Raw genomic sequence first — 11,563 nt, 5'->3', positions numbered from 1 at the left:
GGGCTGTGGGGGAGGGAGGGAGGCGGGGGCTTGGGCAGCCGGAGGCCCCTGCTGGGCTTGCGAGCCTCCGGGTGGGGGCTGCACTCCTTGGGCTTGAAGCCTCCTGGCCTGGTGCTGCTGCCAGCCGGAAGGACAGTGACTTCCAGAGGAAATGCATATTGATCCTGCTCTCAGCCTCCTGTGGCCTCTCCCAGCCCAGCTCTGCCCTCCTGAGTTTGCAGCCCGGAGGTTTTGGGGGTCACCGCCACCTGAGGAAGGCTAGGGCCACTTCTGAGGCCGGTCTGGGTGAGGAGGGGCTCAGGGCCTTCTGCAGTTTCTGAAGCTGGGCCGGGCTGCCCCTGAGGTCCCGAGACTCCGGACAGCAGCGCCGAGAGTGGGAGCCACCTCCCTAGGCCCCAAGCTGGGGCGTGTCCTGCAGCAGCTGTGGGTTGTTCTGGAGTGGAGCCTGAGCACCCCAACCCCTGCCGGCAAAGTACAGTTGCTGCAGACCTGGCTGTGGCCTCAGCCCCCTTCCTCAGCATCCCCTTGACCCCACCATGCCCATCTCCCCCTTTGAGACCCCACTCCCCCTGGCCTACTCATCTGGGGTCACCTCCTCCTCCCACCCTGTTACTTCTCGGCTGCAGCTCCGTTCCCTGTTGGGGTCCCAGCCCTGTCCCCCACTGCACTGCCCCTCCTTCCGTCCACAACCCCCTCCCGCCTGCCCTTCCCCCTCTCGAGGCTGTAATATCCGTTTCACGATTTGGGGGCTGAGTTGCTATAACAACAGACGGCGATTGTGTTGTGAAGAGCAGCTCCCTGCGCCGCCCGCCGCCTCTCGTGCTGCCTCCATCCCTGCAGCCCGGTCGGCTCCCCTCCCCGCCGCCCCCAGCCCCAGCCTGGCCTCTTCCGGGCTTGTGTGTCTGTGTGTGTGTGCGCACGTGTGTGCTCAGGTCTGCCCCACCCTGGAGTGTGACTTGTGGCTGTCTTTTCATGGTTGCATGTGTGAATTTGGTGTATGAGCTTCACACTGTGTGTGTGTGTGTGCATGTGTTTGCATGGACACACATGCTGTATTTGCTGCACTGCCCCTCCGCCGTGTGTCCCCACTGGACTGCGCATGGGAGAAGGGCCACATTGGATGGGTGCCTGTTGGGAGGGGTGTCTTGAGATGGTAGGTCCCAACTCCATCAGGTAGTCTGAACTTTGGACCTTGAGAGGAGCCGTCCTTGTAGCTGGGGGGAGGGGCAGGGAGGTGCAGCAGCTGCCAGGTGACCTTTCTTGCCCTTGATGGGCAAAGGTGACCCAGGGAGCTGGGGGTGGGGACAGGAGGCAAATGCTCGCTCTAACATCCCTCCCAGCCCCTCCCCTCCTCCCACCCGGTCCGATAGCCATCAATAAGGGTCCAAGAGACAGCCTCTGTGAGTCACTGCACCTGTCCATCTATGCCCTGGTGCCCGGCTAGACAGGTCTCTGTGTGTGTGTACACTGCAGGGAGAGGAGCAGTGGGGAGGGTGGGGCAGTGGGCTGTGGGATCAGAGAGGCAATTTCACATCACAGGCCCTGACTCAGCACTTCCCACTCTCTGGCTCCTCTCGTGGCCTTAGCGGGGCCAGCCTGAGGGTCTCTCCAAGGTCAGAGTGGGCCCCCATTCTGGACCTGGCTCAGGGGTCTCTCTTCCAGACCCCTAGGACACCCTCTGCAGCCTGGGTCTCCCTTTTACCCCCTCCCAGGCTGGGGAGGGAGACCTCTGATGGGTGGCTGTCACTGCTCCTCTACTCAGTAGTTGACCACTCTGTGCCAAGTGCCCCGGGGGCGGGGGGTAGGAGGACCCTGTGGGCAGGTCCTCTGTGTGCACCTGTTCCCCTGGGTGTGCGTTTGCCTCTGAGTGTGTAGGTACCTCTGTCCACAAGTTTGTGTAGGTTCTTGGGCAAGCATGAGCTTCCTGTGGGTGTCTTACCATGGTGGGGCCTTTCTGCAGCTGGCCCTGTGTGTCCTTTTGGGAATCCCTGTGTGCACATGGATAGGTGTGCATGGCTGTGAGTGTGCCCCTGTGTGCCCATGCATACATTTGTGGTCTCATGTGAGGGTTCCTGCATGTTGCCACTGGCTAAGGAAGCGCCAACTACCGCCAGCTGTGCAGATCACAGACCCTGCAACAGAAATCAGGGTCCTGGAGCGAGCTGGCAAAATGGTCTGGGACTCACACACACACACACACACAGCCTCATTCAGAAGCCCAACTTTGTGGTACAGACACTAGGTGCCAGGTCCACCTTTGATTGGCTGAAGGATGAAGGGGTGCCCCTTTTCTCCCACACTCATACACACACACCCCCTCCCCCGGGAAGGCCTTCACCCCAGCACCACACTCATTCTGAAACTCATGGTTGGGGGGAGGAGAAAAGAGCTTCCCTTCAGTGGTCCTGCCAATGTGCAGCAGCCTTCCTGCCCCTAAACCCACTCCCACTCACGTCCTGGGTTCCAGGCAGGACTGGGAACCAGGCTTCCAACTCTGGGATTCCCATGAGGCAAGGCTGGGAAACCCCAAGCCTTTAGGTCTGCCCCGCCCCCATCTCTGCCTTTTCCTCCCCCACTGCTTCCGTCGTTATCCCAGCAAAGACCCTCCCTCCTCAGTTCTTGGGGCAGCCAGGGCGCCCTCGGGCGGTGGGAGGCGGAGGTCAGGCTAAGGGCTGGAAAAAGCCCCCAGCAGCCGCGGGCGGAGTCCCCTTTCCCTAGGCTCCCCGCAGCCCGGGCCCGCCCTGGGCGTAGCCAGCAGAGGGCGCTGCGACCCGGGTCCCGCACCGGTCCTGCTCCCTCGGTGCCCCAAGTCGGGGCCCACAGCCTCCCCTTCGGCTCGTCCCAACCCTGGGCGCTGCCACATGGACCCGCTGGCCTAGTGATGCGGGACCGGGGGCTCGACCCAATGGGCAAGAGGGTAGGGCGCCTGGGTTCCGGAAAAGGCATTGGGTCTGGGTTGGGGGTCTGCCTGGTTGGGGGCCCGGGAACCAGGGCTAAGGACCACAAGAGGCGGGGAAGAGCTCGGATGCCCTGGGGCCGGGACGCCTGGGTCCCTCGCGGGGGAGGGAGGTGGGCCTGTGGAGCAGCGGGACTGGCGGCTTCTGCGCCTTCCTATTGGCTGCTCCGCTCGTCCGTTAGCGCAGCGTGGCCCAATGCGCGCGTTTGGTGGGCGGGTACTGGTGCTGATGCTGCCGTCAGTCGGTGTTGCAGGGATGCGGCGGCGGGAGCAGCCGCCCTGACTCGCGGAGCATCCTCCTCCGAGCGGCACCGCGGCGGGGCGGGCGGACAGGCAGGCGGGCGGGGACGCGGCGGGAGCGAGAGAGGCGCGAGGAGGCCGACACTGCTGGCCCCGGCCCTGCCACCCGCCAGAGACAGGGCGGCCTCGGGGCTCTGATCCCCACCCTCCAGCTCCTGGACCCCCAGAACCAGGTACGGGGGGGGGGGGTGCTGCGGCGGAGATGGGCGGGGGGCGGGAGCCCATCGGGGGAGGGGAGCGATCGCAGGGGCGAGGGAGGCAGGGAGGATGGATTGGGGGGCGGGGGCGCTGCCACGCTGAGAGGGCTGGCTGGGTGACAGCGAGGAGGCTAAGCGGCTGAGGGGGTTGGGGGTCGGAGGCTCCCTGTGGAAGGGGCACTGGCCCTGAGCTGGGGTGAACGGAGGGGGGTGGGATGGAGGGTCGTTAGGGGAGGGGATGGGATGAGAAGGGGCATCCAGGAGTCTGTGAGGGAAGCTCTGAAGGGGGGCCCTAGTCTTGCTAGCCCCAAGGGCTGGAAGCGGTGCTCCACCACAGGGGCTGGGGAGCTGTTGTGCTCTGAAGGGTCTGCAGGGGAGAAACCGGAGAGGAACTGGGCTTCACGGGAGGAGAAGGAGGGGAGGCCGGAGAAGGGAAAGAGAGAAGTGGAGGAAGGCAAGGAGCAGGGGCCAGGCCCAGGGCTTCATATTGGGGGGCAGCACTGAGGACCAGGCTTTACTGGGGGATGGGAGCCAAGGGGAGAGGAGGTTATCGGGAGAGAGCAGAGGGGAAGATGCCAAGGTGCTCGAGGCAGAGATGGGTCTGTGCTGGTGGAGAGCCAGGAAAGATGGGGGGCCTGAGGGAGAGGAGCGGAAGCTTGCGGGGGAAGGCTGGGGGCGATGAGAGAGGGAGACTGGGAAATCAGTAGGAGGGGGCTGTGCTGGGGTGGGAATGCGCTGGGGGCGGCGACAGGGTTATGGTCAGAGAGTGCTGCAGGGGAAGGAAGCTGCAGGGCCCTGGGCTTGCTCCCCCAGCCCAAAGAGGAGGGGACCATTTCTTATGGCCCAGCCTCCTCCCCCAGCTGAAGGAGCCATCTGCCCTGGGTTCTTAGGGCTGGGGTCCGAGCCCTTGAATCTTTGATGGGCCCTTGGAGGCAAAACTGGCTTTTGGGGGTTGTTGTCTTCCTTACTCTCAACCCGCACTTGAGTCCTGGGTGAAGGCATTTGGTACCTCACTGAACCAGCAAGGGCAGGGAGGGGGCTGTTTCTTGGAGCCTGGAGGTAAAGGGGGAAGCTGTCCAGACCTGGAGGGATGAAGTCAATGTCAGGAGGTGGTCTTGGGTCTCCAGGCTTCTTGACTGCCTTGGTGGCTTCTGTACAGCTCCAGTTCTGTGTGTGTTGGCGGGGGTGAGGTGGGCGAGGACCTCCCATCCATTCCTGCCCCTCTCTCCCATCCACCTTCCCAATGTCTGGGTATTCCTTCTGGAGGAGGGTGGACTTTAGGGCTTTGCATCCTTTATCTTCTGCCAGAGAAGTAGAAAGAGAGAAGGGAGACAGAGGAAGAACGAGAGGAGGGGGGCAGCTGGTCTGTGAACTGTGAGGCCTTCTGTTTTGTGGGTGCTTCAGCCACTCAGGTGCCTCTGAGGATGTCTCCAGGGATGCTGGCACACGAGGCTGGGCTGGATCTTTCCAGGGATGGGGGAGAAGGGTCTGGCTGGGGCTTCTTTCATTCCTGTTAGAGGAAGTGTTCTCAGACCCGTCCTGCCCTGAGATCCACAGGGATGCGCGGGACTGACGGGCAGCCCCAGGGTGGCTGGGGAGCTCTGCAGGAGCTTGGGGACTCTCCTGGCTTCTTGGCCTGGGCTGAATCCATACGATGGTCTCCTGAGAGGAGGGGGCTGGGTTCTGGAGGGGCCACTGGGGACCTCTCTTCCCTCCAGACTCTCAGTCTCTACCCAGGTCCGGCTGCTCCCTCCTGCCCGCCCTTGCCAGTGACACAGACAACCTGACACTGATACAGACGCTCGGTGGCACCCACCCAGACACACACCTACACAGGCGCACACACCTGCGTACACAATACACCTCCCGGCAGCACACCGCCTACACTCCCCACCCAGAGAGACAGCCACCTCGCTGCCTGCCTCAGAGACCTCCCCCGGGGGCTCTGCTCTCATGTGCATGGCACACTCATGGCCCCCATGTGCCCCCAGAGCCCCGGCAGTGCACTGTCGGCCCTCACCCTCAGGCACACACAGCCCCTATCCCACCGTTCACCTCCGCAGGTTCACACATCATCTCAGGCACACCGAACACACCTCCACCTCTCCCATACACACCTCCACTCCCTGGGACACAACCTTCCCCCCCAGACACACCCCTTCAGCCCCCAACACATATCAGCAAGAACCATGTTCTCATCTGGGTCCTAAGCACACCGCCCCAGGCAAACCCACCCGCACACACATGCATGCTAACACCCCTTTATGCCTTGGCTCCCCTCCCAAGCATCTCTCCCACTTCCGTTCTCTCTCTCCTTCACTCTTATATTTTTGTACCCTCAGAAAACCCCCCAAACCCCAGGCCCTCCTACCCATCCCGACCATGACCACAATACCCCACAGTCCAACCCAGCGCTCAGCCACACCCGGCCTCCCTCAGAAACTTCCAATTTCATTGCGCCCCATCCCAACACTGGTCCTCACACGTGGGGCCTGTCCCTGCCTGGCGCTGGAGCCCAGCCGCTCTGTTCGTCCATCCCTAGCTCCTGAGCTCAGCTCCTAAGGGGATGCCTGGGCCGTGTGTCTCACACTGCTCCATCCATCTGGGCAGCTCCCTGCTTGGCCCGGTCCACACCACCAGGCCTGCGGGATCTCAGAGACTCATTCAACAAATAATGCGGTGTGTGCATGGCACCTCCTGTTTACAAAGCCGTCTCCACTGCCGCCACTGTTTAACATGGTGAGGTGGGGTGAGAGTGAGGCCGCATGGGCTCAGCTTTGCCCCTGAGTGAGCCTCAGTTTCCTCATCTGTAAAATGGGAGCCCTCATCCTACACATGGGGTTCTTGCGACGACTAGATGAGATGATCATGATGACAGTAATAACAGTGACAATGGTTTTCCTGTGTACCTACAGGGACCTGGCTCTGTGCTAAGTGCTCTGTGAACTTTACTTCATCTGATGTGTTTGTCAGGCACATAGAAAGCCCCCGGCAGGCCGGCTCCATGGCCGAGTGGTTAAGTTCGCACACTCTGCTGCGGCGGCCCAGGGTTCGGATCCTGGGCGCGGACATGGCACCGCTCGTCAGGCCACGCTGAGGCGGTGTCCCACATCCCACAACTAGAAGGACCTGCAACTAAGATATACAACTATGTACAGGAGGGGTTTGGGAGATAAAGCAGACAAAAGAAAAAATAAAAAAAGATTGGCAACAGTTGTTAGCTCAGGTGCCAATCTTAAAAAAAAAAAAAAAAAAAAGAAAGCCCCCCGTAAATGGCAGCTATTTTCACCATCATTATCATAACCTTCCACACACGCACACACACGCACACACCTGTCATGTATACCTTTTGGAACATTCCCAGGCACCTCATGCTTACTCACAAGGCTGCCCCTGGAAACCATCTGGCCCCTCTGCATTGCTGGGGTGCACCCACCCAGGCTGGCGCCCCCCCAGCTGTGAACGGCACAGGGCTGGGCTCAGGGATGAGCTCGCCCGTCCCACGGCCTACCCCCAAGCTCCTCGGCACCTGGGCTCCGGCCCCCACTCCGCCGAGTCATTCAACCTCACCTCGGTCCCCAGCCCGCCCATCTCCTCAGCCCCACACACCTAGCAACAGCCTTGTCATGCACACCTCGGGCTGCCCCCTCGTGTGCCCAGCCCCTTCACGCTTCTCTCTGTGTCTGAAGAGACCTGTGCAGGGGGACCCGCGCACACACCTCTCCCTCCCAGCCTGTGCTCCCTCCAGTCTTCAGACCCATTTAGTCCCTTCTCTCACCTTCCCAGGCTGGAGGAGGCATCCAGCAGAGTGAAGGAGGGCCCCGGGTGCGAAATCTGAGTCCCAGCTCCCCTACTGACAAGCTCGGTGACCTTGTTGTGGGGGCCCTTCTCCTCACTGAGCGTCAATTTCCCCATCTGCAAAACAGGGTGGTGATAAGACCTGCCTCGCTCCCTTCTCTCATCAGGCCCTGGTGAGAATCAAGAGAACATGAGACATGGAATTTTGCAAACTGTAAAATGCTGAGATGAGAGTTTTAAAAGTAATCATTAGGGGCCAGCCTGGTGGCACAGCAGTTAACTTCGCACATTCCTCTTCGGCGGCCCAGGGTTCGCTGGTTTGGATCCTGGGCGCGGACATGGCACCACTTGACAAGCCATGCTGTGGGAGGCGTCCCACATATAAAGTAGAGGAAGATGGGCATGGATGTTACCTCAGGGCCAGTCTTCCTCAGCAAAAAGAGGAGGATTGGCAGCAGTTAGCTCAGGGCTAATCTTCCTCAAAAAAAAAAAAAGTCATTAACACAACACATACTTTAGTCCATCCCAGGCACTGTTAAAAGTACTTTACATATATTAACTCTTAATTTTGACAACACTACTATTATCTCTCTTTTACGCATAAGGAAACTGAGGCCCAGAGAAGCTAAGTAACTTGCCCAAGGTCACACAGTGAGAAAGGAGTAGAGCTGCATTTGAACCCAGGCTCCAGAGTCAGTGCCTCTAATCACTGCACGGTCTCGTTTTCGCCCACTGCTGAGGTGTGGCTGGACGTGGACACGTCGGAGGTCTTCCTGGTCTCTTCTCAGTCATCAGAGCTGGAAGGAGGGAGCAGGAAGGGGAGGTGGGAACTGTCTGCAGCCCACTGATGTAACCTGAGATTTTAGGGAGGAGAGGGGACCGTCCAAAAGACACATTCGGAGACTGAAAGAGACCTCAGGGCTCAAGGAGTTTGACGACTGCCTCCCACATGATTCAAGAGCCCCCTCCTGAGCATCGCCAAGCAGGAGTCATCCTGCCTCAGCTCGCACACCTCCACAGACGGGGAACTCACCACCCCCCCAGAGGCAGCCTACTCCACTGTTGGGTGCTTTGCATTGCCAGCAAGTTTCTTTTTAGCTCCAGCCAAAATCTCCCTCCTCATAACACGCACTTCTCCCACCTGTCCATGGGCTGCCTTCTGGGGCCACCAGAATGTGTGTAAACCCGGCTCTTCCTCCCTGGCGCCCGGGGGAGGCCCCTGCTGTCACACTCCCAGCTGGCATGAGAGGGAGCTGGCGTGAGGAGAGGAGAGCCAGAGAGAGGCTGGCGTTCCCACGGCTGGAAGTGTGTGTGTGTATGTGTGTGTGTGTGTGTGTGTGTGTGTGTGTGAGTGCGGTGTAGATGTGGCCAGAGAGGGGGCAGAGTGGATGCTGGGAGAAGGCCCCTGGCCAGGGGCTATGCCAGGGCTGGTGCAGACTGTCTCACCCTGGAGGTCGCATCTACTCGCTCAGTTGTACTGGTGGTATGGGGGCTGAGGCCTTTGGTCAGGTGGGAAGGCCCAGGTCTGGAATAGCGGGTATAGTGGGAAGCATCTAGAATGGAAGGCCAGTGACCTTGGTTTTACTCTTGCTCTGCTGTGTGGCTCTGGGTCAGTCACTGCCCTTCTCTGGGACTCAGTTTCCACCTCAGAAAAACTGAGAAGGGTGCACTCCATGGGCTCTGAGGTCTGCATCTTTTAGTCCCAGGGGCAGACTCAGACTCTGGGTGGCCTGCAGAGTGGCCCCTGTGAAGGCCAGATCAGAGAAGGGTGGGCTCTGAGCCTGACACTGCCCTGCGGCCTGTGGACACTGCAGGGTAGAAGAAAGGCCCTGGATGTTGGAGCCCGCAGACCCCTTACCTGTACGTGCACGTGGGCAAATGAAGTCATCATTCTAAGCTCGGGGTCCTTGTTTGTAAGCCTGGGGCAACAAAATTACCTGCCAGAACTGGCGGGCCAAATAAGACAATGCACAGGGTGGCTCAGCCTGGCACCTGACACACAGCAAATTGCAGCCCAGATGCCACAGTGGCACTGGCCTGGCTGTGGGAAGATGAGGAGGAGTCTGTCAGCCGCTGTGGACCTAGAAAGAGTCTGTGGGGGACGATTCAGTGGGGATGAGAGTGGGCTGAGGTCCTGAGAGCAGCGAGTCACCCCAACCCAAACCCCCGCCAGCTCCCATCACCACTGGCTCGAGGCTGCAGAGTCCATCTGTGGGTAGGGGGTGCTAGGGGGCTGACTGAGTACAGAATCCCAGGTTACAAGGAAAGGTCCATTCCCCAGGGGAGCAGTAGCACCGGGCCAGCAGTGGCCAGCAGTGTGCACTGCACTGACATCAGTCAGCAGGCGGCATATCCCAGGGCTGCTCCGGCCAGTGTCCCTGCACTGGCAGTGGGCAGAAGTGGGAGAAGAGTGGGTCTTGGGGAGCAGTGCCTGACACTATGGGTGTGGTGGGCTTCTACTGAACTGCAGGAGCCCAGGGGAGGGGCCACAGCCTTGCACAACTCCAGGGGACACTGTTTACTCGATGTCGTTGTGCAAGGCAATGGCCCTGGCCCTTGGGGAGGAGATCTGAGACCGGACAGCCTGACTGAGTACCAGGAGCTGAGGTCGGACAGAGCATCCTAGGTTAGCAAGAAGCCCCTGTATCCTGAGAGGAAGGATGAGTTGGAGGGTGGCTCAGCTGAAGCTTGGTCCTGGGGTCGGGGAGGCTGAGGGAAGGGAAGGGAGTGGTGAAGAGCAGCAGGTTTCCTGGGACTGGATGGTGGGGTGGGGTGGGGTGGGGTGAAAGGACCCAGGTGTCTGCTTAACTCGTACTCCTCTTGGGGCTGTCTCTGCCTCACAAGCCTGAAGCTGCCCCAAGGATTTCTGGGTCCCTGGAGAGAGGACCCAGGGAGGGCTGGGGCTTCCTCCTGGCCAGCCCTGCAGCCCCTGTGGCCCGATGCTGAGCCAGGCTGGCCTGTGCTGCAGAGCTGTGGGCTGTGGGGAGAATGAGTAATGAGCCTTGAGGGGCCTCAGGCCCAGCCGCTGCCCTCGCCCCTCCCCAGAGGCACCGCAGAAGGCCAGCCTCTGCCCCCACAGCCGGCTCACAGGCGCGTGCCTGCGCCCAGCCCCCCCTCCCTTCCCACACTCTCCCTCCACATCCTGGCACACACAGACCGGTGGAGTCACCCACTTTGCCGCTGCCACCCCCTGTTCCCCAACCAGGTAACATTCCTTCTGGCTCTGAGGACCAGGCATCTGCCTCCCAGCCTCTGGAGGCCTCCCCACCATCCTTCACTGTATCTGTCCAACTTCCTGACCGAGGGAGACCCTGCCCCTAGGCTTGTTCAGCAAGAACACCTCTGCCATCTCCCTAGAGGGTGGGGGATGTGAGGATGACAGAGGGACTCGGGTGGGGGCTGGGGCAGGGGAACTCATGCCCTCCCTCTCCCCTGCTGAGGGGCGAGTGGACAGCAGCAAGAAATCCTATTCCCTCTGCCAGCGGAAATCGATAGCTAATTAATTCCCTCCCCAAAATAGTGTCCGGAGGTGGGGGTGGGGGCCAGGATAGAGGCAGAGAGAGGCTAGGCCAGACCCCAGCAGGGGAGGGAGAGGGGACGTCACTCTTCTGGCCACCAGGGCTGTGCTTCTTCTGGGGGTCTCTGGCTGTCCCTTCTGGAGAAGAGAGAGAGTTTGGTCTTTCCCTCCTCTAGGCCTGAGGGTCCCCCTCCCCTGCCCTGGGCTGGGGTGGGGGTGCATGTGTGTGGGGGTAAGGGCGTCAATCAGGCTGGGAGCAGGTGCTGCATTTAATTTGATTGGCTAATTAGCCCGCGCATGTTAATTATCCCCATTACCCAATGAGGAAAGGCAGTGGCAAAGCTATATATAACCCACAGTGTTTGGACGAGGAGGGGGCTGCCTGCCTGGAAGTGTCCCTGCCCTGCGGCCTGTGAAGGGGCAGCCCTTGCAGGGGCCCTGGGGCAGGACACTTGAGTCCCCCGTTGGAGTCTACAGGATCGGGGGACAGCAGTCAGAAGGAGCCAGATGGAAGGTCCTGCGATCTGGGCTTTGGGGTCTCTTGGAGATGGGCCCCCAAACACTACTGCCAGCTTCCTGAGGGTTCTCTGCCCCGTCTTCCTTCTGCACCCATGTCACTCCAACCATCCCTCCCCCCATGACTCTCTGCTCACCCCCTTGGGTTTTTTTTTTTTTTTTAGATTTTTATTATTTTTTTCTTTTTCTCCCCAAAGCCTCCTGGTACATAGTTGTGTATTTCTGGTGGTGGGTCCTTCTGGTTGTGGCATGTGGGACGCCACCTCAGCATGGCTTGAT

General features: G+C 60.4%; 1 protein-coding gene across 1 annotated transcript in view; it reads left to right on the top strand.

The window, feature by feature from the left end:
• The first annotated feature begins 3,198 nt into the window (after positions 1 to 3,198).
• The window catches only part of NRXN2 (neurexin 2), a 107,881-nt gene continuing 99,516 nt past the window's right edge, over positions 3,199 to 11,563 (top strand). The window contains exon 1 of the mRNA XM_070564178.1: positions 3,199 to 3,429. The gene's annotated coding sequence lies outside the window, so the exon portion shown is untranslated. The remainder of the gene's footprint in view (positions 3,430 to 11,563) is intronic.

The sequence above is a fragment of the Equus przewalskii genome, chromosome 11, assembly GCF_037783145.1.
Source record: "Equus przewalskii isolate Varuska chromosome 11, EquPr2, whole genome shotgun sequence".
Lineage (NCBI taxonomy): Eukaryota > Metazoa > Chordata > Mammalia > Perissodactyla > Equidae > Equus > Equus przewalskii.
Note: the sequence above shows the minus strand (reverse complement) of the source record. Positions and strands in the feature narration are given on the sequence as shown.